The sequence below is a fragment of the Poromitra crassiceps genome, assembly GCF_964638095.1.
Source record: "Poromitra crassiceps genome assembly, chromosome: 22".
In the NCBI taxonomy this organism is placed as follows: Eukaryota; Metazoa; Chordata; class Actinopteri; order Beryciformes; family Melamphaidae; genus Poromitra; species Poromitra crassiceps.
The window spans coordinates 10,745,023-10,770,427 of record NC_139647.1 but is presented as its reverse complement, the minus strand read 5'-3'; the positions used below and the strand labels follow the sequence as shown (position 1 = coordinate 10,770,427).

The window sequence follows — 25,405 nt, the reverse complement described above, 5'->3', positions numbered from 1 at the left end:
TTTTTCCATAATGCTTCGATACAATTAGACTTCTTTTTGCAGCCATAGAATGTATAAATGGGTGAGTTATATAAAGTATTCACCCCCCCCGTACAGTTGTCATGAGGGGAAAATGCAAAAAAAACGAATGCAAAGTCATTGGGGTCACGCTCCTGTATGTCCAAGCTGACTGAAGCTCATTGAAATCTACTCTGCGTGCACTGTGTGTGTGTGTGTGTGTGTGTGTGTGTGTGTGTGTGTGTGTGTGTGTGTGTGTGTGTGTGTGCATGTGTGTGTGTGTGTGTGTGTGTGTGTGTGTGTGTGTGTGTGTGTGTGTGTGTGTGTGCACTGTGGATGAAGTTTTATTGAGCCTCAGCCAGCTTGCACAGACAGGAGCGTGACCCCATTGTCCTTGCATTCATTTTTGCCCAACTTTCCAGAGCTACTATGAGGAGGAACAGCATGGGTTGAGCTGAGAAATCTCAATCCTGATCTACCAATCAACATCAGCATTGGTAAGTACTAGCAAATAGGGCTAGACTTAGTTTCCCGGGGGAACTTGCGCTTGTGAAAGTTGGTTCTGCATGACCAGAATTGGTCCTGAAGTTGACTGTGAGTTGAAACGCGTAGTAGGTGCGGTCTGACACAAAGCTAAGTAAAGTCTAACCTCTTCCTATTTTTTATCTCGGTTCTGCATTACGTTCATCGATCTTCGCACCTACAGCGTATTCTCCATACGACTGCAGACACCGAACCGTAACGTGATGGTTTGAGACGAATATATATGTACTGTTGCACACCCCTACCTCAGAGTGACAAACCTCCACAAATTATAAATAATAAACTAGCTTTGTGCGCATTTCTAGCTCCACACGCTTTGCGCTCAACTGTGCGTGCACAGCTGAACGATAGACCCTTCTCACGGGGGCCATTTGGTGTCGAAAAGGCAGGGTAAACACAGGTGCAAGCAAAACACTAATGAGGGTTTCAAACTTCCATGATTGGTATTTGAAAACCCTCATTAGTGTTTTGCTTGCATCTGTGTTTACTAGGGGTGGGAATCACCAGATGCCCATGATACGATACTAAAACGATACTTGAGTCACGGTACGATAGTATTGCTATATCGCCGATATTGCGATATATTGAATATTGCGATATATTGAATATTGCGATATTTCGATATATTGTCTAACTCCTTTTCCTACCTTTTCCTTTACCTCACCGGAAGTAAAACATGCAGTGTTTTTTTGTTTTGTTTTGTTTTTGCCCCACATGTAGGCTACATTATTAAGCTTCTCTGGACTGCCACTGCAGGCGTGGACTGCAACATCGGGCACTTCGGGCAGATGCCCGGTGGCCTCCTCCTGTCCACTCAGCTCCTCCTCCTGACCACCCAGCTCCTCCTCCTGACCACCCACGCCTCCCTGCACTGTGGGTTTAAGTAGAAAAACTCGCACGCACTGGCGGTGCCCATGCACGTGCATCAGAGATACGGACAAAGGACCACATACACCTCGTCTATAGACAAGGTGTAGCGCTGCTACAGAAAGGCAGATTTGAGTACAATGTGACAGTAATCACTCTGTCCTTTCTTCCGCCTCAGCAGTGACAAGCTTATGTAATAAAGAAAACGCTGTCTCTTCCTCTCGCCGCTGTTGTCGTCGCACCGGTAAAAGCTATTAACAGATATGGAATCTGCAGGAGCTCGTTCTTGAACGCCAGTCTTAAACAATCGATGTTCGCTCAGAGGAAACTGTGACAAAGCCCCCCCCCCACCCGCACACCTCTCAAAAGGATGTACAGTATGTACTGTACCAGTCTGATCCCTCCTCTGCACTGCAGAGTTCACAATGAAAACAACATTTCTGTGATTGGACTATTAAAGAAAAATCCAAAGAAAAAATCAAAGACCACACCAGCAGTTACGGGCGAGCTATAAATAATTCCTGCTTAATCTTCCATTCCATTTAATTTTCAATAAATTGCCTTTCAGACCGTGGAGACACTTTGGTTAATTAATGCTAGCTCATCATGGCCTGTTTCATCCACAGGATGAGATTACATTTCTCAGCTACTGTGATGGAATCCATTCTTATAACACACGGGCTTTAAGGAGGAGGCCACTTCAAACAGACGGACTACAGTACTGGGTGGAGGACCTCCTGAACCCGATCTGCCCTCCCAGGGCCAGGCAGGCAGGGACCACCAGCAGCAGAACCTGATGCATTATTGAACAGCTTCCACGCCTCCTCACCTCAGAAGAGACAGCAATGCGGCCACTGCGGCCAAGGGGTGTCCAGCCGCTCAGCGCACGCTCCAACCACATCTGCAGCTTCCTCAGGTCATCGTTGAGACAAGAGCTTGCATGCCTGATGTATGCATATAAGCATCTCTGCATATGCGTGTCATGTGTGTGTGTGTGTGTGTGTGTGTGTGTGTGTGTGTGTGTGTGTGTGTGTGTGTGTGTGTGTGTGTGTGTGTGTGTGTGGTCAGTCTTCTGATTCTGATTGCATCATTCCAGATGGCACCAGCCGCTGGTGTGTGTGTGTTCATTCCAGTGCGGGTCACGCAACGCTCTGCCCCGTTACCGACAAGACTCGATGAGTTATGGAACTCCTCCGTGCCCTCTGCCAACTCATTCATTTTTCTTCTCTCTCTTCTTCTCCGCTTCCCTTCTTCACTTCCACCGGCCTTATTAATTTTTCCCTCTCTCGCAAATGATTCAGACCCAAACTGACATCCCCCGGCTGCTCATCAAAGGATCAATCTGAGATGCATCAGTAGCATCTCGCCAGTACATGCAGAATAGATCCAGTCTTGCCCACGCATACTACAGCAGCATACTACATAATACACGCATACTACAGCAGCATACTACATAATACACACATACTACAGCAGCATACTACATAATACACACATACTACAGCAGCATACTACATAATACACGCATACTACAGCAGCATACTACATAATACACGCATACTACATAATACACGCACACTACGTACACACACACTACAGCAGCATACTACATACACGCACACTACGTACACGCACACTACGTACATGCACACTACGTACACACACACACACACACTACATACATGCACACTACATACACGCACACTACATACATGCACACTACGTACACACACACAGTACATACATGCACACTACATACACGCACACTACGTACATGCACACTACATACATGCACACTAGGTACATGCACACTACGTACATGCACACTACGTACACACACACACTACATACATGCACACTACATACAGTACATGCACACTACGTACATGCACACTACATACACACACACTACATACATGCACACTACATACACGCACACTACGTACATGCACATTACGTACACACACACAGTACATACATGCACACTACATACACGCACACTACATACATGCACACTACGTACATGCACACTACATACACTCACACTACATACACACACACTACGTACACACACACTACATACACGCACACTACACTACATACACACACACTACATACATGCACACTACGTACACACACACTACATACATGCACACTACATCAGATAGTGGTTCTCAAATGGGGGTCCGGGGACCCCCAGGGGTCCGGGGCACTTTGCAAGGGGGGCGGCGAAAAGTTGTCAGGAAAATAAAAACGTTTTCTTTTTGCAAAAGCTTCATAGTTCAACGAAAATATTGTATGCTTTAAATCTAAAATGGCCAAAAATCACAAATCAGAATGAGGGGGTCCCCGGTATATTTTCTATCTTGTAAGGGGTCCTTGGCTGAAAAACATTTGAGAACCTCTGCACTACATACACGCACTGATCTTACCGGTGATCCTAATAGCTCTGATGAATCCTCAGAAGGGTAGTAAGGTGGAGAAGCTCCTTCACATCATCACACACATATCATTCACAGCTCAATCAATAGTGCTGAATAAGCACTGTTGAAATCTCACTCATTCTCACTGTCTCTCCTCCCACCACTACAGTACCAGCGTATTGAGTAGCCTGCTTTCTGCTTGCACTTTGCAAGTTACACCGCCGAGAGGAAAACAATATTTTGCTGCTTCCACATTGGTTTGGGATAGATTACGGTACATACGAAGGGAGATAAAACATTTGTTTTGAATCGAGCAGCAGAGAGATAAAGTTCATCCCATTCCTACGGTAGCCCGGAAGTGCAAATCACCACAACAAATAGGAGAACACAACAACAAATCAAAAAGACACATCCAGTAAGAAATCCCAATGACAAATACGGAATCACAATCACAAAACACAACCAACCGCAAATCACAATACACAACCGCAAATCACAAAACACAAACCGCAATCACAAAACACAATAGTGATTATGTGTTGTGATTTGCGCGGGGGTTTTCCTATATACATGTACCACTGTGTTTTTTTATTTGTTGTTGTGTTTTACGATTCTTGTGGTGATTTGCACTTCCAGGCCACCGTACGTACAGTCCTTCTCTACGAGGCTACTCCCCTGTTTCTCTCCAAGACAACAAAGTGAGGAGGACAGAGCTTGTCAAGCTGTCACATCTGGGGGCCACGACATGAACACAAATGAGTTGAGTCATGCAGGAGAGACTGTGTGGCAAAGAGAAACCCTGATCCCACACAGTGCACACTCATCACTGTCATCTCTCCTTTTTCCAACTTCCTTCCCTCTTCTCCTCACAACACTGCAGCGCTTGCTCCTGCTCAAACGGCTTTATATAGCCACATTAAATAAGTTATCAGGTTATTAAATATGGGCTCAGGATAGTCTAACAAATTGCTGTGCTTTTGAGGTGTGACATAATCTGTCCATTAAGACGCAACTTTGAGAGGGATTCTTTCCTATGGCTAAAAATATTATAAGACGAAGGAAGTTTGACCGTTTTTATTGAAATCCATATTCAATAAAGGAGAATCTGTTTAGAGCACATGCATGAGGACTACCGGTAGATCATCATCAATTTATGTCTCATCTATGATGCTGAAGGATACTCCATTTTAGCCCTCTGCTGCTTATTCTTCTCCTGCTGTTCTTTCATAAGCCGACCCCCCAAGTTGCATTTTGGCAAAGAGGAAAATAAGCTTTGCACCTTTTAACTCATCTTATGAAGGCAATTTATTTTTATTTTGTATTTATTATCCCATATCCCATATCCCATCCCGTATCCCATATCCCATACGAGTTACAAACATCTTGCTGTTCAGGTCACAACCTGGCTTATGTAAGTCCTCACCTCAACATATTGAGTTTCCTTTTGTAAAAACAGGTGCTCCTTACAGCATAAGGGCAATCGATAAAAGCAGTATCAAGTTAATTGAAACAGTTAGTCTTGTCTGTTTGAAAAGGTACCAAGCTTTTCAAGTGGGCCTGTTCAGTTGAAGCGTTGGGTAATTAAATGTCAATCACACAAAAAGGGAAAACCTGTCAGTGAAAATGTCAACTTGAAATGTGAATTAAAATGCAGCACAAAGTGCTTAATAGCAGACAATCACAATATTTATAGAAAGAGGAAAAAAGACACTTCAAGAGAAAGTTGGTGCAATGGTAAAAAAAAAACATGTCTTTGAAAGTGTCAACAGATTTAGAGCCGCTAAGACTCTCAGGCAGACTGTTTCGCCATTTCTGCCTGATTTAAAAACCAATGAAAGAATTTGACTAGAAAAGTGCACTCAGTAGAGAGCAGATTTTCGCCAGGCACCGCTAAGCCTAACAAATACTGTTGTGTTTAATCTGGCGGAAGCATTTTTTTCAATCAGGGGGAAACAACACAGATATATGATGGTTTAGAACACATGATCTCCTCCCGGCTTTGCCTGGCGGAGATTGAAACAATAATAATTCCGCAAGAGACAGGTAAACACAACAGTGTAGGGATTTGAAGATAGGGGTAGTTATTATGAGCTCTCTGTCTGGTTTTTAGTGGGTTAGAAAGTTATTTTTTACCGAGCTTTAACCTCTTGCATGGCACCGTAACCCCGGCGTTCTGATTTTTTACTGTTCATCTGTCATTTATGTGATTAATTAGGTAGTTAATTCTGAACAATACTGTTCATGCTACATACCAAATTAACCGGCTGAATCTTGCGCATCGAACCATGTCTTCCTTTTTCAGATCAGATCAACACAACAGAAGTTATAGCTGTGTTTGTACAAAGACAAAGACAACATTTCAGATTATTTGGCTTTTTCAAATGGCTTTTTAGAAATCTGCCTAGGTATCTCCCTACAAAAACCACTGCCAAATACTCATGTTTTGGTATTTTTTCATCTTCTTTGAGTTGGGATGTGGTAAGGCCTGTGGCTATGTCTCCATTGGGTTCTAGCCATAAATACAACAACCACAGGTAACTGTTTACACTCTAAAAGTGTTTTTTATTCTAGGCGAGAATCAACCACTGTGTTTGAGCTGGTGTTACTCAGGGTCAGTAACACATAGTCATTCTGACACTTGGAACAGAAACTTCAAAGTCTTACCTTTCAGAAAAGGTCAGGCAGTTGTCTGTAACCCTAGCGGGTTCAGCCACAGTAAGCATTTTAGTTTGGGTATGTCGTTTTCACCATTTTCTTCAGAAATAGGTGGCTTTAGAAGAGGTTAAACCAGAGTGGCGCTGTTGAGCGCTGTGAAGGCTGGGAGCTCTAACCCAGAAAAAAGAATATCACCAGCACAGACTTCGGATGAAAAGAGGCATTTATGAGCAGTGTCGAGCCTTCTAACCCCGCCGTCGAGAAGCAATGACCCCTTCTTCTCAAGTAGGTGGCTTTGAAATGTTTCTGTGACACTTGTAAATACATGGCGTATCACTGATTCAGACGGCTTGGGAGCGAGAGTCGCAGGCAAGTCTATGTAAGGACACGGGACTCTTGTAGGGTAGCATTATCTACCCGGAAAGAGTCATAACGGGGCTAAGGCAAACCAGACAGTAGAGCGTTACAATAAACCAAACTGCTGGAAATAAGAGCATGTATTCATATTTTTATGTCTGCCTGGGAGAATAACTACTACTACTCTTCATGTTGATGTGGGCTGCAGTTGGACTTTTTCCCTAAGCATGGCAGTGAGCGATGAGCAGAAGGAGGCATTTCTGTCAGACTAATAGGACAGAGCCATGGCAGTTTGAACATTTATTAACCTGCAGTCACTGAGTGGAGCAATCCATTATGCCATAATGGAATGTACCATTATGCATTATGGCATAATGGATTGGTCAAGTGACGTAATCAGAAAATCGTCATATTTTATTGATTGATCTTTATATTGAGGTTGCATTTTCCAAATTTTGCAGGGCTTAAAGCAAACAAAACAAAAAACATTCCCTGAAAGGTTCCTTAATAACACACAGCATTATTAGTCTAGAAACCTTAAAAGTAGGAGCAATAAGGATAACTCACTGGGCACTGCACGATTTTCTTACAATTTACTCCTCGACTGTGCCCACAGACAGATGAGTAAACCATGTGCACAGATTTGTAATATCTACGTTGATAACGTCAAAGAGGGACTTTTTAGGAGCCATCACATGTCAGCCTGGCATACTGTACATATAATGAGCTGTAATTATTAGCCATTAGACACCTAGACCATCATGTGAACCATACTCATTAATTATTGATATTGATTGATATAGCGCTTTTCGCTTAATTAATTTATGATCCGATGTGTGTTTTGGTGACAATATGAAACCTAGCTCCTCCCTTATTAGCCTGCACCGTGGTGGCTCCTGCATCACATCGCTAGCAGGGGAAGCTAAGCAGGTGTGGCTGTGGTCAGGCCTTGGATGCGACACACACCATGCTGCTGGATGTGGTGTTGGAGGAGGACCAGCAAGAGGTGGTGCTCTTCCCTCTGGTGTCATGAATAATATCCCCATCCCCAATGCCCCAGGGCAGAGACAGGGACTCTGTCCTGTGAGTGAGCACCGAGGTCCTGACTCTCTGTGGTCGTTTAAAGAGCCCATCGGCTCTCTTTGCAGAGTAGGTGTGTGTAACCCCGGTGCCCTGACTACACAGTACACACACACACAAGCCTTCCTTCAATCATGGCCACCTAATCATCCCTCGTTATCCAATTGGCTCTTTCAGTCCTCAACTCTCCACCGTGATAGGCTGATGTGTGGTGAGCGTTCTGGCGCAAACTAGCTGCCGTGCGTCGTCACCCAGGTGGGTGCTACACATCGGTGGTGGATGAGTTGACACGCACGCACGCACACACACACACACAAACACACACACGCACGCACGCACGCACGCACACACACACACAGATATGTCAAGCACTGTGGGTGCCTTGAAAAAACGCTATCCAATCAATGATTCCCTATAAATATCATGCTTGTAGAAAAAGCATATGAATTAAATTGTATATTATGCAACTCTGTGGTGTCCCTGTTTGACGTTAATGTACATATTAAAATGGTCTGGTTTAGGACTGTGCAGACTGATTACTAAGTAGAGGGCACGGTTTAATAATCCATGCGCACAGTTTACTATTCCGTAAACGCATGGAGCCCGTGCGTGCAGTTTACCGATCGATGCCTGTATAGATTTCCACATCAAGTATGTTTTTCTTAGCAGGTGACCCCTGGGGAGCTCTGTAGAGAACAGCCAAAGTCATGTCCATTATGCCCAGAAGTCGGGCACCTGGCCGGAGGTCATTCAGCCCTGTTATTTGGTCTAACAATACCAAGGCTACTCAAGACCCTCAATAGATAGATACTGTACGGTACATACATACATACATACATACATACATAATACATACGCACATTCTCACTGTTCCTTATGCAAATAAACACTGGAGTAGAAAAACAGTACAAGATGTTGTAGAGATATAATATATCTGCTACACTTGTAATTGTGTTTTGAGTAATTGGACATCTTCAAATCCCTTGCAATCTATTCTCTACTAGGAGATCATTGTTTTTGTGCAAATTTAGAGCAAACATAATTAGTTCATTTGCAAAATGCCTCCTTTCATGTCAAACACACTCAACGCGTCCTCCCTACTGAGTGTTGACAGCGGCGACAGGATGTGTCGGTGTGGTACTGTAGTAATGAACTGAACACCACCAGTCAATATGACGGTAACGAATGTGAATAGTCAAAAGACATGTTCCTCTGACTCAGACGTGTGAGGCGTCACCACGGTTCCTTGAGAGGATGTAAGGTGACGTTCAGGGCAGCGTGCAGTATTTCACAGGCTGCCATCATCTCTCCTCCTGAAGAAGAAGAGGCTGCTGTTATTTTTGGAGCTGCGGCATGGGAAAGCTCCTTTTGCTGAACTTGGGAGAACATTCCCCTCTCCCATCAGACTTTCTTTCCTCTGACCCTTCGTGACCCCGGAAACACACACACACACACACGCACACACACACACACACACACCGCACACACACACACGCATGATGCCACACACACACACACACACACACAGCCATGAACAAATGCACAGTCGTTGAAACACACCGCCTCAGTGCCTGGGGTGAGACAGGGACTGCATCGCTCGTCAGCTAACTGGTTCGACTCCGATTGCGAAAGTAAAAAAAAAAGTTCAAAAACAAACACCCACTCTAAATACACAGCGAGTCAACGCGCCAACTTATTCAGGTCAGCGTTCGACTATCAGTCTGCTGCCGTGTTGGAGCGTTATCCTGGGATACTCCATAGACAAACTGACTATCAGTCTGCTGCCGTGTTGGAGCGTTATCCTGGGATACTCCATAGACAAACTGAGAAGTCTGGCAAACTGAATCCACAGAACACAACACAACACTCTGCCTGCCTGCCTACCCCCCTCTGGCTGAGTCAGCCCGTCTGTCAGATGTTGACTCGGCACGGTCCACATGGACCTCCAGCATAGCAGACATCCAGCATAGCAGACATCCAGCATGGCAGACATGCCGGTGCTGCTGATGGAACTAGGCTAATGAACGCTGCCTGGAAACAGACTCCACTCTGTTAAGGGGCTCTTGAGGAGGAGTGTGCGCCACGGAGGTTGACGCATAGCCCCCCCTTTACACATGGCGTGATATGCCCCCTGCATCCAGATTGACACCATCTGATTGGAGCTGAGCCGTTTGATATTTATAGCCGGCAATCGAAATGTGTCTCCACACAGTAACACACTGAAATCTGATTTCTCTCTCCTTGTCTCGTTTGTTCACCATCCATCCATCCATCCACAAGTACCCCGACAATCCTGACAAGCCCAGTTATTTGCGTTTCTGCAGCTCCTACAGTATATGAGGTATTTGAGATGCGTTGCATTTGCGCTTGCGAGTCTGTGTGTCATCATGGCAACATGTGGTAGTAGAGAGACATCTATTGCAGTGGGAACTAGCACAGAAGCAGTTAAGACTACTTTGCCCGAGGTGAAAAGAAGCGGCTGGCAACTGCGCATGTGTCGGAGGAAGCATGGTGCTAGTCTGCGGCTCTCCGCAGATCCGCAGAGGGTGGAGCAGGGGGGGAAATTGGCCAAGTACAATTGGGGAGAAAATGGGGGGAAATTATTGTGGAAAAAAAGCAGTACTTTGCCAGGTGTTTATACTGTGTGTGTGTGTGTGTGTGTGTGTGTGTGTGTGTGTGTGTGTGTGTGTGTGTGTGTGTGTGTGTGTGTCTGTGGACAGATTTTGCGAATGTGCCAAACCTGTGCACGATGCACGCACAAAACTTTACAGGTGTGTCGTTGAAATTTAAATTTAAATGAAGGTCGAGTTCGAAAAAGGGCGTGGTCTGAACAAGGGGGCCGACCCCCCCTCCCCACACACAGGCCCGCCCACTTTACGCCCCTGGTTCACGTTCTTTTTGGCATCGCGGCTGGTGTGATCGCATCGCAAGATGGCCTCTAGTTGTTAATGTGACCATATGCATACTTATATAGTACAATACAAGTAAAATACAAGTACTATAGTACTTGTATTTTCATGTGGCGAAACTTTACCCTGATTACAATCTGATCACCTTAGAGATGCTTAAGTGTAAAAGGAGTCATAGAAAGCATGTACTGTAGTCACACCCAGCTCTCCTTCCAACAGGGACTACATTCAAGGTCTTGGCCTCCACTCCTACAACTATAACGATGATGTCTAGTTTAGGGTTGCAATGATTAATCAACATAATTGACGAAATGGATTATGCAAATGCGGCGATAGTGATTTCTTTTGAAGTTTCAGAATGTACGCATAAATTATAGTTCCCCAGTCGATGATGACACAGTGTAAAAGATGTGCTAGTTGACAGCACTGCTCCGTCTAGCTGGCAACGTGCAGCACAGAGGCAAAGCAAAGAGGAGGTTTCCCTCATTGAAGGTGGCTGAAAATACAAACAAACTAGGAATATTTCAAATCCAAACCCTCATGTGCTCACCCGATCTCTACACACAGAGAATTCATAGCATTTAGAGGCATGACATTATATGAATAAAATTAATTCATGAATTTCTGTTATCACGTAAAACAACATTATTCTACCATAACATAGTTATGATAATGACGTTTGCTACTGTTGTCTTCCTAGTAACAAATGTGTATGGATGACTTTCTCCTCCATTGGCAGAAGTCTTGAAAGAGAGCAACCTCCACTTGCTCCTCAAAGACGTGAGAACTCAAGAAAGCTTTGATTTATTTTTGTCGGAATAGTCATCAGATTCGACGGAGTACTGAAATAGTTATTTGCAGGCCTGGTCTAGTTTACATCAAATGAAGTCGGTACTGAAAATAAATTCTGTGTCGGCTACTAGCGAAGGACTGTAAAGAGGATTTTTACAAAGATTGTTTTTCAGAGAGATGAATTCTAGGATGTCTTTCTGTTGGGTCCTATTTGTTTCCTGAATTGGAGGCTGGAGTGAGGCGGAGGGCTCAACTGACCGCAGGCCATTCACAGCAAGCATCAAATATTCACACGTCTTCTGTTGCAGCAGGTCTTTCTCCATTGCCCATCAGCACTCTACCTCCACGGTCCCTCCCTCCCTCCCTCTCTACCCCCCACCCCCTCTCTCTCCTGCAGGCCTCTAGTGGGTGAATAAGCCCAGGCAAGGGCAGCCTAGTCGTCCCCATCTTGCTCCCTCAGAGGCTGACTGCTGCGGCTCAGCTCGCTTTCCATCTTGCTCCCTCAGAGGCTGACTGCTGCGGCTCAGCTTGCTTTCCATCTTGCTCCCTCAGAGTCTGACTGCTGCGGCTCAGCTAGCTTTCCCTCTTGCTCCCTCAGAGGCTGACTGCTGCGGCTCAGCTCGCTTTCCATCTTGCTCCCTCAGAGTCTGACTGCTGCGGCTCAGCTCGCTTTCCCTCTTGCTCCCTCAGAGTCTGACTGCTGCGGCTCAGCTCGCTTTCCATCTTGCTCCCTCAGAGTCTGACTGCTGCGGCTCAGCTTGCTTCCCTCAGAATGACTCCAGCACCTTGCACCACGAAATGCTTCTCTGATTCTATAAAAGATGTTGATCAAAATGTAAAATGCGAGGCGCAGCTGGATTCACGCCAGAACGAGATCACGATCATGTGACGAATCCATCTCGCCACGCTCCACTCTATTGGTTGGAATCCGTTCGGACCAATCAGCGTCTGAGGAAGGAGGAGGCGGTCCCAACTAGTGGTTGAAGTTTCGCTCGACATAGATGGTGATAGACAGATGGTTCATCCAATCACCTGCCAAGTATTCTTTTGAAAGTGACTGCCCCGTTTGAATCAGCAGCCGCTCCGATGACAGTCCGTCCCGGGCAAGGAGCACGCTGCCCCCCAGTGAAAGAGCCGATCTCCTGACTACTGTGGCTCTACTACAACTGACATCACGAATAGTAGTGACAACCCCCCCCCCCCCCCATCAACAGTAATAGACTCAGGTTTTGATATCAGCCCCTCAGGCGTCTTCCTAGACTCACCATTTTTGCACCAACGCTCAACACGCATACAGGGAGAAATCCATGGTAGAGAGGCTGAGGTACCAATTTTCCGACTGACAGTACCTTCAATAGAGCAGAAAGAAACACAGCCACAAGACATGTTGCTTTTGATTATCGGGCAAGGCCTCCAATGCTATGGCCTATATAATCCACGGCTGAATGATCAAAGCTATTTATATGCCCCACACTACTCCCACCTTGAACTGAAAGAACACGTTCTCTGGACGTTGTCAAAGCTAATTCTGGGAAGCGTAGGAAATCACTAAAGTGAAGTAGACAAGGCGGGTAGATGGAAAGTGGGTTCACCAAAAAAAAAGTAAATTACAACATTTGCCCACTAAATACCTCTTGTAAAGCACTGAACATCACAGATGATATAACAGTGAACGATTATCCATGGGTGAAATTTGTGTGAAACGGTGTCCAGTTCCTGTAGCATATTCTGCCAGTTGGTAGGGTCAGACGACACACAAAAAAACACCCACTGCACACATATAGAGCAATGGGATACAGAAATACAGTAGTACTACAGGCAGTCACACTGGTACTTTAGCTCAGTGGTTCTCAAACTTTTCCACGCCAAGGACCCCTAAACTAACACAAATTAGACCATGGACCCCCATTTGATAAGATTTTGTCCCAGGGTCCCCCGTCTCATAAGAAGTTTGCTTTTAGATGTTTTATTACAGAAAGTGTATGAAACCCATGACCAAAATAGTCTTACATTCGGTCACTGTGTTGGAGGGAATTATACTGTAGTGAAAATAAATGTGGGGACCCCCACTGGAACCCCCTCAAGAATGCCTGGGAAACCCCAGACCCCACTTTGAGAACCACTGCTTTAGCTGCCCTACATTCATATGGCGACCCCGCAGTTTGAGTTGGCAGACGATTCCAACAGTTTGACTCTTGAACCCAGTAGAGACAGAATGTTTACATGATCATTCTTGACATGGTCAAATGTAATGGCATTTACCAAGATACTAAGATCAACTTGATGCCCCACACCAAACTGAATCTGTTCATTTGATGACCAATTTTGCAACAAATCAAGTATAGGCCTAAATAACAGATTGCTCATTAGGCCTATTCATGAATATCCTAATTAGTGACTGTACAGTACTTGTTTAGATTGTGGAGTCACACATTAGGCCTATTCATGAATATGCTAATTAGTGACTGCACAATCGAAACAAGTACAGGCCTGATTTGTCACCAATGTCACCAATCTGCACTACATCACAAATCACCTGCTTAAACTATATCCTAAACGTTTCCATACTAGTGATGACTTGATGAATTTATAGCACAGTGGAAGTTTAAAGGGACAGCTCATTACTCAAGATAATCCACAGGCCTTGTTGTGAGCAGTCTCGTGTAGGAATTTAGAACTATTTTCTTTCGACCGAACTACACCCACTAGCTGCTAGCTAGCTGCTGCTCTAGCTGCAGTTTCATGTAGTCACTAGCTAGCAGCTAGCAGGTGAAGTTTGGTCGAAAGAAAATAGTTCTTACATGAAACTGCTCACGACAAGGTCTGTGGATTATCTTGAGTACCCGGGTCATGATTTCTGGAAAGAGACATCGCTGTTGAGTTTACTGGCTAGCAGTTAGCTAACTGCTACACATACAAACAGCTCACTCTTATCTGCTCTCAGCTCCACTCCTCCGTTCTCTTTTCTTCCCCTGTGTGTGTTTTTTTTTTACCATTTTAGCACTCTGCCACTCCGAGAGTGTAGCGCTCTGAATAACCGAATGCTGTATTCCAACAGCGCTCCCAATTTACGGTCCCAACGGTCCAGTTTGTGCTAGAGTGCGCTCTGTGCGCTCGGAGTGCTGTTTCTGAACGCACCCGTGTAAGGCAGAAATCTCTAGGGCTGATATCTCCAAAACTTAGGCAACTCACACCAAAATGATCGAGATGGAGAAATAGCACTACAGGTGAGAGGGGAAAAAATATGTATTTTGGATTTAGGGTGAGCTGTCCCTTTAAGACATGAAGGTCAATAAGACTGTCCAAACAGATTGAAGATGGTCTGGCTGAAAATGTCACCGATAATGTCAAGGAAGGAAAAGTGCTTTGCCCTTAAATTCCTCACATTGATTTTATGATCAATCTCAGCGATGCAGTGAAAAGTTGCACACGCAAAGCTGTCCAGATCCAATATCAATGTTGCAAAATTAGGGAAGAAAATGGACAATTATCCAATACTGCTGCAGATATTTTATTGCTGCAGCAGTCAAGTAAAATGTTTTCTTTTAGACATCACCATCATGCAAGTTCACCTTCCTCTTAACATCCTCCATCACTCATCACAACTTCACTAGTTTCCTCATAAATAAGGAAGTTACTCAGCTCATGCAGCCTTCAACACTTCATCCTGCACGCCGCCCATAGTCTCAAATCGCAAAGTGCAAAATCAAAATCTCTCTTTTGCCGTGATTTTATTCATGCAATATGCATGAAAGCTTCTCTCTCTCTCTCTCTCTCACACACACACACACACACACACACACACACACACGCGTGCCCGCGCACACACACGCAAGTAGATCGATAACGCAATTAGACGCGGCGATGGTATCTCCGCTTCATAGTTTTAAGCTTTACTAAGCTAACTACGCCACGGATCCATGTGTCATAATGGAATCCATCTTGTGCTAATCAGTTTGACTCGGAGGCAAGAAGCTCAACGGCAAATTTACTTCTCAAAACCAGTCCCCTCGACCCTGCCTCGCTGCGCCGGCCTGGAGCGCTTTAGACAAAACACAGAATTAGCCTTTTCCCACATTGGTATCAGCTGTTTAAAATTCAAATGGTTCAAAGGACACACTTTATCATCTGAGGATGGCAGCTGTGAGAGGACTCCCCTCATACTCTGTGTTGCCCTTCAGAACATTCAGTGATACTCCGAGGGTTTGAGAGTGGACACACAACATGCCAATCTCCAGCTGTGTTAATGACGCTGATGATGAACAACTGTTCTAGTGCCTTTTAGGCCCTCCAGGTGCAGGGCCCCCAGGTGCAGGGCCCCCAGGTGCAGGGCCCCCAGGTGCAGGGCCGGAAGTCGAGGGGATGCGCGAGTGGAGTGAGTGAAACTAAAGTACGGTATGTTGACTTTTAACAATGCCACTGTGCAGCATTGTGTTGTTGTAACTAAGAGAACCACTGCACTCCATATTTAATTCATGTGTTCCCCAGTCAGCTACTTCCTGGTTTGTGGATGTTCAGAACAACAGCCTCCGGTCGAGGTTGTTTGACTTCTGCCGTAATGTCTGCTGTATGAGTGCCAGTGTGTTGGGAACGTCTTTCAGGAAATTTAATAAGTTACTTATTACTCATTTAAAAAGTAATCAAATTACTTTACTCCCCCCCCCTATTTTCTCCCCAATTGTACTTGGCCAATTTCTCCCTGCTGCCCCGGTCGCTGCTCCACCCTCTGCCGATCTGGGGAGAGCCGTAGACCAGCACCATGCTTCCTCCGACACATGCGCAGTTGCCAGCCGCTTCTTTTCGTCTGACAGCGGGGAGCTACCCCCGGCAGGACGTAGCGCGTGTCAGGATCACGCTATTCCCACCAGATCCCTTCCGCCCCAAACAGGCGCCCCCCGACCGACCAGAGGAGGCGCTAGTGCAGCGACCAGGACACATAACCCTAATCTGGCTGCCGTGCCGTGCCACTGGTTAATCCTTCGCGTGCCATAGGTAGCACCCCGTGCCCTAGGTTGCTGACGCCTGGATTAGTAACTGTAATATAGCCTAAAAATACCGTTTTGGAAAATTGTAATCCCTTACATTACTAGTTACTGGGGGGGGGAAGTAATACAATTAGTACATTACTTTCCTTCACTGCCCAACACTGATGAGTGCACAGTGGATTTCTCTCGTGCACGACTCTGGGGATTTGCAGCCAAACAACCATAATTCCTCTTTGCGTTACGCACAAATGCACAAGCAAACAAGCCAGCAAATGGGCTGACGGAGCCCCGGCTCTTATAAAGATGCACACGAAGAAGGAATCAGCCCAACAGAACAACACTGTGCGACTGCTGCCAGCAGTCTTGAGAGGCGGGGAGAGAAATCAATCGCAAATCTCCACTCACTCTGTCCACCTCTGCCCCCAGTGGGCGGGCCTGGGACGGCGCGCTCAGGAGAATTAGCAGAGACCTTCGGCAGCACAAAACGGGCGAGTCTCTCAGTCACATCAATGCGCTGTTTAAATAAAGCCAGAGGACACGCTTTATCAGCCGTGATTGTTAGCCTCTGCCTCGTCCTTTGGAATAAACACCCTTGGTACACACACACTCACTCAATCTGTACACCTAAAGTACACACAGCGAGCGAGCGCACACCCAGCGAGACGCCGGGCCCAAGGGCTCGGTCGGCCGGTTAATCTGCTCGTGCGATTGGCCAATTTCTCTCATCTCGTTTGAAAACTGTAATTCATTTTGAAAACGTCGTTGGGTTAATCTCAAGATGAAACATTTGCTGGGGGTTAACGAGGGAGATAGAGGCCGATGGCTGCAATTCAGAACGGTGTGTGTGTGTGTGTGTGTGTGTGTGTGTGTGTGTGTGTGTTAGAGAGGCAAACAGGAACAAGGTTGGACTTATAATAACATCCATATAGGTCGAGAGGCGTCTTCAAGGGTGTAGCTGAAAGTAGAGAGAGCACGACAACACCCATGAACTATACCGGGAAAGGGCGAGGCTTATATGACCCTATAAAAAGAAGAATGATTGTTGATTTGGTTAGAGCGGGTCTAAGGGACACCGAGTGCATCGACAACAACTTGACCCGAGCCTTTACAATCTTCCAAAGAGCATCTCAAACACTTTTTTATTTTTGATATTATATGACTAAAAACATACGTCAAGTTTTTAAACGACGATGAAAACGGTAAAAGCAAGAATCCCGTTTTAACCCGGATGGGACTGGGAATTGTGGGATGAGTTATGAGTTTGGACCAGCTACTCGGCGCAGTTTATGGTCAATCAGACTAAATGGACGCTATGGCACAAACTCCTACTGAGCTAATGCCATAAAAGGAGAAGGAGGATCGGAGAGAGGGAGATAGAGAGAGAGAGAGAGAGAGAGAGAGAGACAGAGAGGGAGAGAGAGAGAGAGAGAGAAAGAGACAGAGAGGGAGGGAGAGAGAGAGAGAGAGAGAGAGAGAGAGAGAATTGCACTCAAGGGAATTCATGCCTCTGAAATAAGTGTTTTTTGGGGGAGAGAAAGAGTGTCTACTTAATGTGTTTGGGCACTTCAATATGTCATGTAAATAGCACCGTGCAACAAACTTTCTTCTTGTTTACAACTTCTTCTCCTGCCTCCTGGTAAACATAGCCGCCATTCTTCTCAGTGAATAGCCACCTCTCACCACTTTATCACATTTAGTGAAGTACATTGAGCGAGCTGTGTGATTGAATAAGACTTATTCCATTCTTCAGCTACAACAACCCCTCTGCCAGTGACTGGACAAATGTGCGATTGGCCAAGTCAAGTCTGCATCTGGCTAAATCTCCCCTCCAACGCTTGAACTCAACTGACCCGAGCAGATCAATTTCATCTGGCCAACGACTTCTCTGTGAAGAATGGGTCCTCCGTAAAGCCAGACAGGTGCAAGACAGAGCAGCTCTCTCTGGATCCTTCTAACAGCCAGCCAAGCTGGGTGAAGACACGAGCCAGAGAACAGCTTCAAAGTCTATTGTGTCATGGTCCAAAGCTCTAATGGACTTCTGTCACCTCTCCTCCACACGGTGGACCGTCTCTCCTACACATGGTGGAGTCTGTCACACCATCCACCTCTCCTCCACAGTGGGCCACCTCTCCTCCACACAGTGGAGTCTGTCACACCATCCACCTCTCCTCCACACAGTGGACCGCCTCTCCTCCACACAGTGGACCACCTCTCCTCCACATGGTGGACCGCCTCTCCTCCACATGGTGGACCGCCTCTCCTCCATACGGTGGACCGCCTCTCCTCCACATGGTGGACCGCCTCTCCTCCATACGGTGGACCGCCTCTCCTCCACACAGTGGACCGCCTCTCCTCCACATGGTGGACCACCTCTCCTCCACATGGTGGACCACCTCTCCTCCACATGGTGGACCACCTCTCCTCCACATGGTGGACCGCCTCTCCTCCACATGGTGGACCGCCTCTCCTCCATATGGTGGACCGCCTCTCCTCCACATGGTGGACCGCCTCTCCTCCACACAGTGGACCGCCTCTCCTCCACATGGTGGACCGCCTCTCCTCCACACAGTGGACCGCCTCTCCTCCACATGGTGGACCGCCTCTCCTCCACATGGTGGACCACCTCTCCTCCACATGGTGGACCACCTCTCCTCCACATGGTGGACCGCCTCTCCTCCACATGGTGGACCGCCTCTCCTCCACACAGTGGACCGCCTCTCCTCCACATGGTGGACCGCCTCTCCTCCACATGGTGGACCGCCTCTCCTCCACATGGTGGACCGCCTCTCCTCCATACGGTGGACCGCCTCTCCTCCATACGGTGGACCGCCTCTCCTCCATATGGTGGACCGCCTCTCCTCCATACGGTGGACCGCCTCTCCTCCACATGGTGGACCGCCTCTCCTCCATACGGTGGACCGCCTCTCCTCCATACGGTGGACCGCCTCTCCTCCACATGATGGACCGCCTCTCCTCCACATGGTGGACCGCCTCTCCTCCACATGGTGGACCGCCTCTCCTCCATACGGTGGACCGCCTCTCCTCCATACGGTGGACCGCCTCTCCTCCACATGATGGACCGCCTCTCCTCCACATGGTGGACCGCCTCTCCTCCATACGGTGGACCGCCTCTCCTCCACATGATGGACCGCCTCTCCTCCACATGGTGGACCGCCTCTCCTCCACATGGTGGACCGCCTCTCCTCCATACGGTGGACCGCCTCTCCACACGGTGGAGTGGAGAACCAAGCACCACTCCATCTTTAACTGCTGCTAGACCATATCTCCCCCAATCCTGTGCTGTTTCATCTGGTGTGCTACAGTCTAAGGCATGGGGGGCTAATACAAACTGCACAAATTGGCCAGCTTCCGATCAGGAACTTAACAGCTTGCTTCCTCCTCATCTAGATTTCTCTGTTCATGTGAGATTTGACAACTTCTCCTGCTTGCCTCCTCCTCCAGCTCATCTAAAAGAGCTTAGTGGCACATGTGCTGAGAGGTCCATCCATGTGGATATCATCCCATGCATAGTGCTGCCGACTATGACTCTATATCACTCTCTCTCTTTCTCCCTCTGTGTGTGTGTGTGCGTGTGTGTGTGTGTGTGTGTGTGTGTGTGTGTGCATGTGTGTGTGTGTGTGTGTGTGCGCGTGTGCTTGTGTGTGTGTGTGTGTGTGCGTGTGCGTGTGTGTGTGCTTGTGTGTGTGTGTCTGTTCGTGACTGCAGCCCTGACCCGTCAGGCCTTGGGAGAAAGCTGCAGCCAAACTGATGAATGCCAGCGACGACTGAGGGAAGAAGGAAGGGAGGGGGCGAGAGAGAGAGAGGAGGGAGGGAGAGAGACATAGAGAGCGAGGGAGGGCGAGAGACATAGAGAGCGAGGGAGGGCGAGAGAGAGACATAGAGAAGGAGGGAGAGAGAGAGAGGGAGGGGGAGAGAGAGGAGGGAGAGAGAGAGACATAGAGAGGGAGGGTGAGAGAGAGAGATAGAGAAGGAGGGAGAGAGAGGAGGGAGGGCGAGAGAGAGAGAGAAAGAGATGCAGGGTGGGGGAGAGAGGGAGGGGGAGAGAGAGGGAGGGAAAGCGAGATAGGGAGGGAGGGAGGGAGGGCGAGAGAGAGAGAGAGATAGAGATGCAGGGAGGGAGAGAGGGAGGGCGAGAGAGAGAGATAGAGATGCAGGGAGGGGGAGAGAGAGAGGGAGGGGGAGAGAGAGAGAGGGAGAGAGATATAGGAAGGCAGCAGTGGCTCTGCCAAGTGGGAGACGTGTGCCTCTGTGCTGCAGTAATGCAGGAATAAGAGAGAGAGATGTCAATGAGATAAAAAGGGAGACGATAAAAGGTATCGACTGAGAAAAACACAATAAACAAAATGTCAAGCAGCAGCGCGGCGGCTAATGCCTGGCGTCCACGCTTGGAAGGGGCGACATGTTTTTCTTTTCTGTTCGTGCACGGTCTCCCCTTTCACTGACGCATCCTCCGTCCGTCCAGTGCGGTTATGACAACATCTACAATATCTCCATCTACTCTGTGTCTCTCCTAGAGACAGACAACATCTACATATATTTCTATCTACTCTGTGTCTCTCCTAGAGACAGACAACATCTACATATATTTCTATCTACTCTGTGTCTCTCCTAGAGACAGACAACATCTACAATATCTCTATCCACTCTGTGTCTCTCCTAGAGACAGACAACATCTACAATATCTCTATCTACTCTGTGTCTCTCCTAGAGACAGACAACATCTACAATATCTCTATCCACTCTGTGTCTCTCCTAGAGACAGACAACATCTACAATATCTCTATCTACTCTGTGTCTCTCCTAGAGACAGACAACATCTACAATATCTCTGTCTACTCTGTGTCTCTCCTAGAGACAGACAACATCTACAATATCTCTATCTACTCTGTGTGTCTCCTAGAGACAGACAACATCTACAATATCTCTATCTACTCTGTGTCTCTCCTAGAGACAGACAACATCTACAATATCTCTATCTACTCTGTGTCTCTCCTAGAGACAGACAACATCTACAATATCTCTGTCTACTCTGTGTCTCTCCTAGAGACAGACAACATCTACAAGATCTCTATCTACTCTGTGTCTCTCCTACAGACAGACAACATCTACAATATCTCTATCTACTCTGTGTCTCTCCTAGAGACAGACATCTACAATATCTCTATCTACTCTGTCTCTCCTAGAGACAGACAACATCTACATATATTTCTATCTACTCTGTGTCTCTCCTAGAGACAGACACCATCTACAATATCTCTACCTACTCTGTGTCTCTCCTAGAGACAGACAACATCTACAATATCTCTATCTACTCTGTGTCTCTCCTAGAGACAGACAACATCTACAATATCTCTATCTACTCTGTGTCTCTCCTAGAGACAGACACCATCTACAATATCTCTACCTACTCTGTGTCTCTCCTAGATACAGACAACATCTACAATATCTCTATCTACTCTGTGTCTCTCCTAGAGACAGACAACATCTACAATATCTCTATCTACTCTGTGTCTCTCCTAGAGACAGACACCATCTACAATATCTCTACCTACTCTGTGTCTCTCCTAGAGACAGACACCATCTACAATATCTCTACCTACTCTGTGTCTCTCCTAGAGACAGACAACATCTACAATATCTCTATCTACTCTGTGTCTCTCCTAGAGACAGACACCATCTACAATATCTCTATCTACTCTGTGTCTCTCCTAGAGACAGACACCATCTACAATATCTCTATCTACTCTGTATCTCTCCTAGAGACAGCGAGCAGTGGAAAAGCAAACACTGAGCCTCCCATGGCCGCTTCCTGCAACTGTTGTCTGAACAAACAGCTCCCCCTGTGGGGGCGGGGTGGGGGGGCAGGGAGGGCGGCTATCGGCTGGCTCCCTGTCGGCCCCGCTGCGTCGGGAAGAGACAACAAGGCAGGAAGCCCCGCTGCGAAGTGCGAACACGGCCTGGGCGAGAGCCACGCGAGCTTGATCTCAGCACGACTTCCCCCCGACAGCGCCTGTGTGCGTTTCCTCCGCTCTCCTTCACCCACCACCTCACCCCACCATCCCCCCCACCACGCTCAGCCAGAGCCCCTCCTCCTGCTGGAGAGCCTGCCTGCTGCAGCAAAATGTAAACACAGTCCCAGGGAAAGCTCTCCTCGTTCTTCACTGTCCCCCCACGCTGCACAAGCCAAGCTGGCCTTCTCCATTTCATATCGCCTAAATAAACACACACACATGCACCAACACAAAACACACACACTCTGACGCCCACGCACACACGAGTACACACTGATGCCCACGCGCACACACACACACACACACGAGTGCACACTGACGCCCACACACACGCACACACACACACACACACGAGTGCACACTGACGCCCACGCACACACACACACACACATGAGTGCACACTGACGCCCACGCACACACACACACACATGAGTGCACACTGACGCCCACGCACACACACACACATGAGTGCACACTGACGCCCACGCACACACACGAGTGCACACTGACGCCCACGCACGCACGCACGCACACACACACACACAAGTGCACACTGACGCACACGCACACACACACACGAGTGCACACTGACGCCCACGCACACACACATGAGTGCACACTGACGCCCACGCACACACACACACTGACGCCCACGCACACTCACACACACGAGTACACCGTCACGGACGCCCACGCACACACACACACTGACGTCCACGCACACTCACACACACGAGTACACATACACACTGACGTCCACGCACACTCACACACACGAGTGCACACTGACGCCCACGCACACACACACACACACACACAAACACAGAGAAGGAAGATGCTAATGCTCTGCTATCTGCAGCAGGAGAGGATTGTGAGCACTCAAGGAAGAAAGATCCTGGTGTCATCATCAAACTTTCATTCCCTGCGAGCTGGTTGGAGGAGTGAGCAGCACTGAGCTGGTTGGAGGAGTGAGCAGCACTGAGCTGGTTGGAGGAGTGAGCAGCACTGAGCTGGTTGGAGGAGTGAGCAGCACTGAGCTGGTTGGAGGAGTGAGCAGCACTGAGCTGGTTGGAGGAGTGAGCAGCACTGAGCTGGTTGGAGGAGTGAGCAGCACTGAGCTGGTTGGGAGGAGTGAGCAGCACTGAGCTGGTTGGAGGAGTGAGCAGCACTGAGCTGGTTGGAGGAGTGAGCAGCACTGAGCTGGTTGGAGGAGTGAGCAGCACTGAGCTGGTTGGAGGAGTGAGCAGCACTGAGCTGGTTGGAGGAGTGAGCAGCACTGAGCTGGTTGGAGGAGTGAGCAGCACTTCCTGGTGAAAAAGACACACGTTTAACCTTGAACGTGATCTTTTGAACATAATGCATCTGCTTTATTGGATTGCGGCTGGCTCTTCTCTGGCAGTAAGTGTACGGAGCTGCTGTGCTGCCAACAGAGTGCAGCGACGGTGACGGCACAAAGGACACGGTGACAGTGTTGAGTGGTCCTCCTGCCGTATCTGATGAGTGCTCATCCTCTTCTGTTGGAAGGAGCTGGCCTGACACCGTGTGATGAGAACATTATGGACGTGTCAGATGTCATCCAACCTCTTGACTGACACGTGTAGGCTCTCTCTCTCTCTCTCTCTCTCTCTCTCTACTATCATTTCAAAGTTCACAGGCGATCTGAAGTTGGTTGATGGAAAAACCAATTCAAACTTTTACGACTATTCCACTAATAATTCTCCTCACAAATCACACCTTATGTCAACTTGTTGTTGTTTATCTGCAGTACCAATAATATAAATGGGTGGGTTTGCAGCACAGGACTACAAACTAATCATCAGGAAGTTAAGAAAAGCATCATTCACCTGACACAAATCCAATTCCTGATGTAATAAGCTCCACCCAACCATGTGGCATTGAGCATTACTTCCTATAGATACAGTCAATCTCTTGTCATCGACGCTGGGGTAGCTGGTTGGGGGCGTGGTCAGGGTGGGGTAAATCTTCCCCATTCTCCCCAGCATTCAGCATAGTTAGCATTTAGCTGCTAGCCCAGCCCAGCCTAGGCAGACAGGATCGGTGATTCAACCACCGCAGTAAACGCACATCTGAACAGACGTCTATGTACCTGCTCTAGAATCCCCAATCCTGTAGTGTAGAGCCGCAGCACTGTCCTTTGGTCAGTCAGCCCATTGAGATATATGGGGAAGGGGGGGTTTACCCCACTCGTGCCCCAGCCGTAGTAACATTTTGTGGGCGTTACCACACAGACAGACTGTATCTATACTATTTGGTAGTATGTTTTGTTTTTCAGCAGTGTTGTGGTGAACGAATTGCTGAAACGCTTTTGATAGGTTTGCCTTTATGCATGAGCCATGTGTCAACTAAACAGCGTGTTCTCCGCCACATTACACGGCACATTTCATCAGCGAAACTTGCTGGCGTTTATGATTATTAACAACGTTCTATTGAAAGCGTTGATTTGCAGGCTGCATTATGGTTTGATGCACTGCTGTGCGTGCAAACTATCAACAAAACTGAATCAACGCAATGACACCCCAGTGGATAGTTTGCTTTGAACAGAGCCATTTTTTGAATAAATTTGAATACATTTCTCCTGGTAATGGCTTTATAAAAAAAAAAAAAAAAGCTTGTCAACCAGCGACCTCATCAACTATTTGGACGTTTTTACCCCAAACAAGCCAATCACTGCTCAACAGAAAATTTGCAGTTTATTATTATATTAGCAGTTAAAACAGTGACAGATTAGTCTTGGCTCCCAGACA

The 25,405-nt window shown here is 47.3% G+C and overlaps 1 protein-coding gene across 3 annotated transcripts in view; it reads right to left on the bottom strand.

Annotated features, from left to right (window-relative positions):
• mcu (mitochondrial calcium uniporter) overlaps nucleotides 1-25,405 on the bottom strand; it is a gene marked incomplete at its 5' end in the record, with an annotated part of 87,211 nt that overhangs the window by 25,490 nt on the left and 36,316 nt on the right. The gene's annotated exons all lie outside the window — the stretch shown is intronic.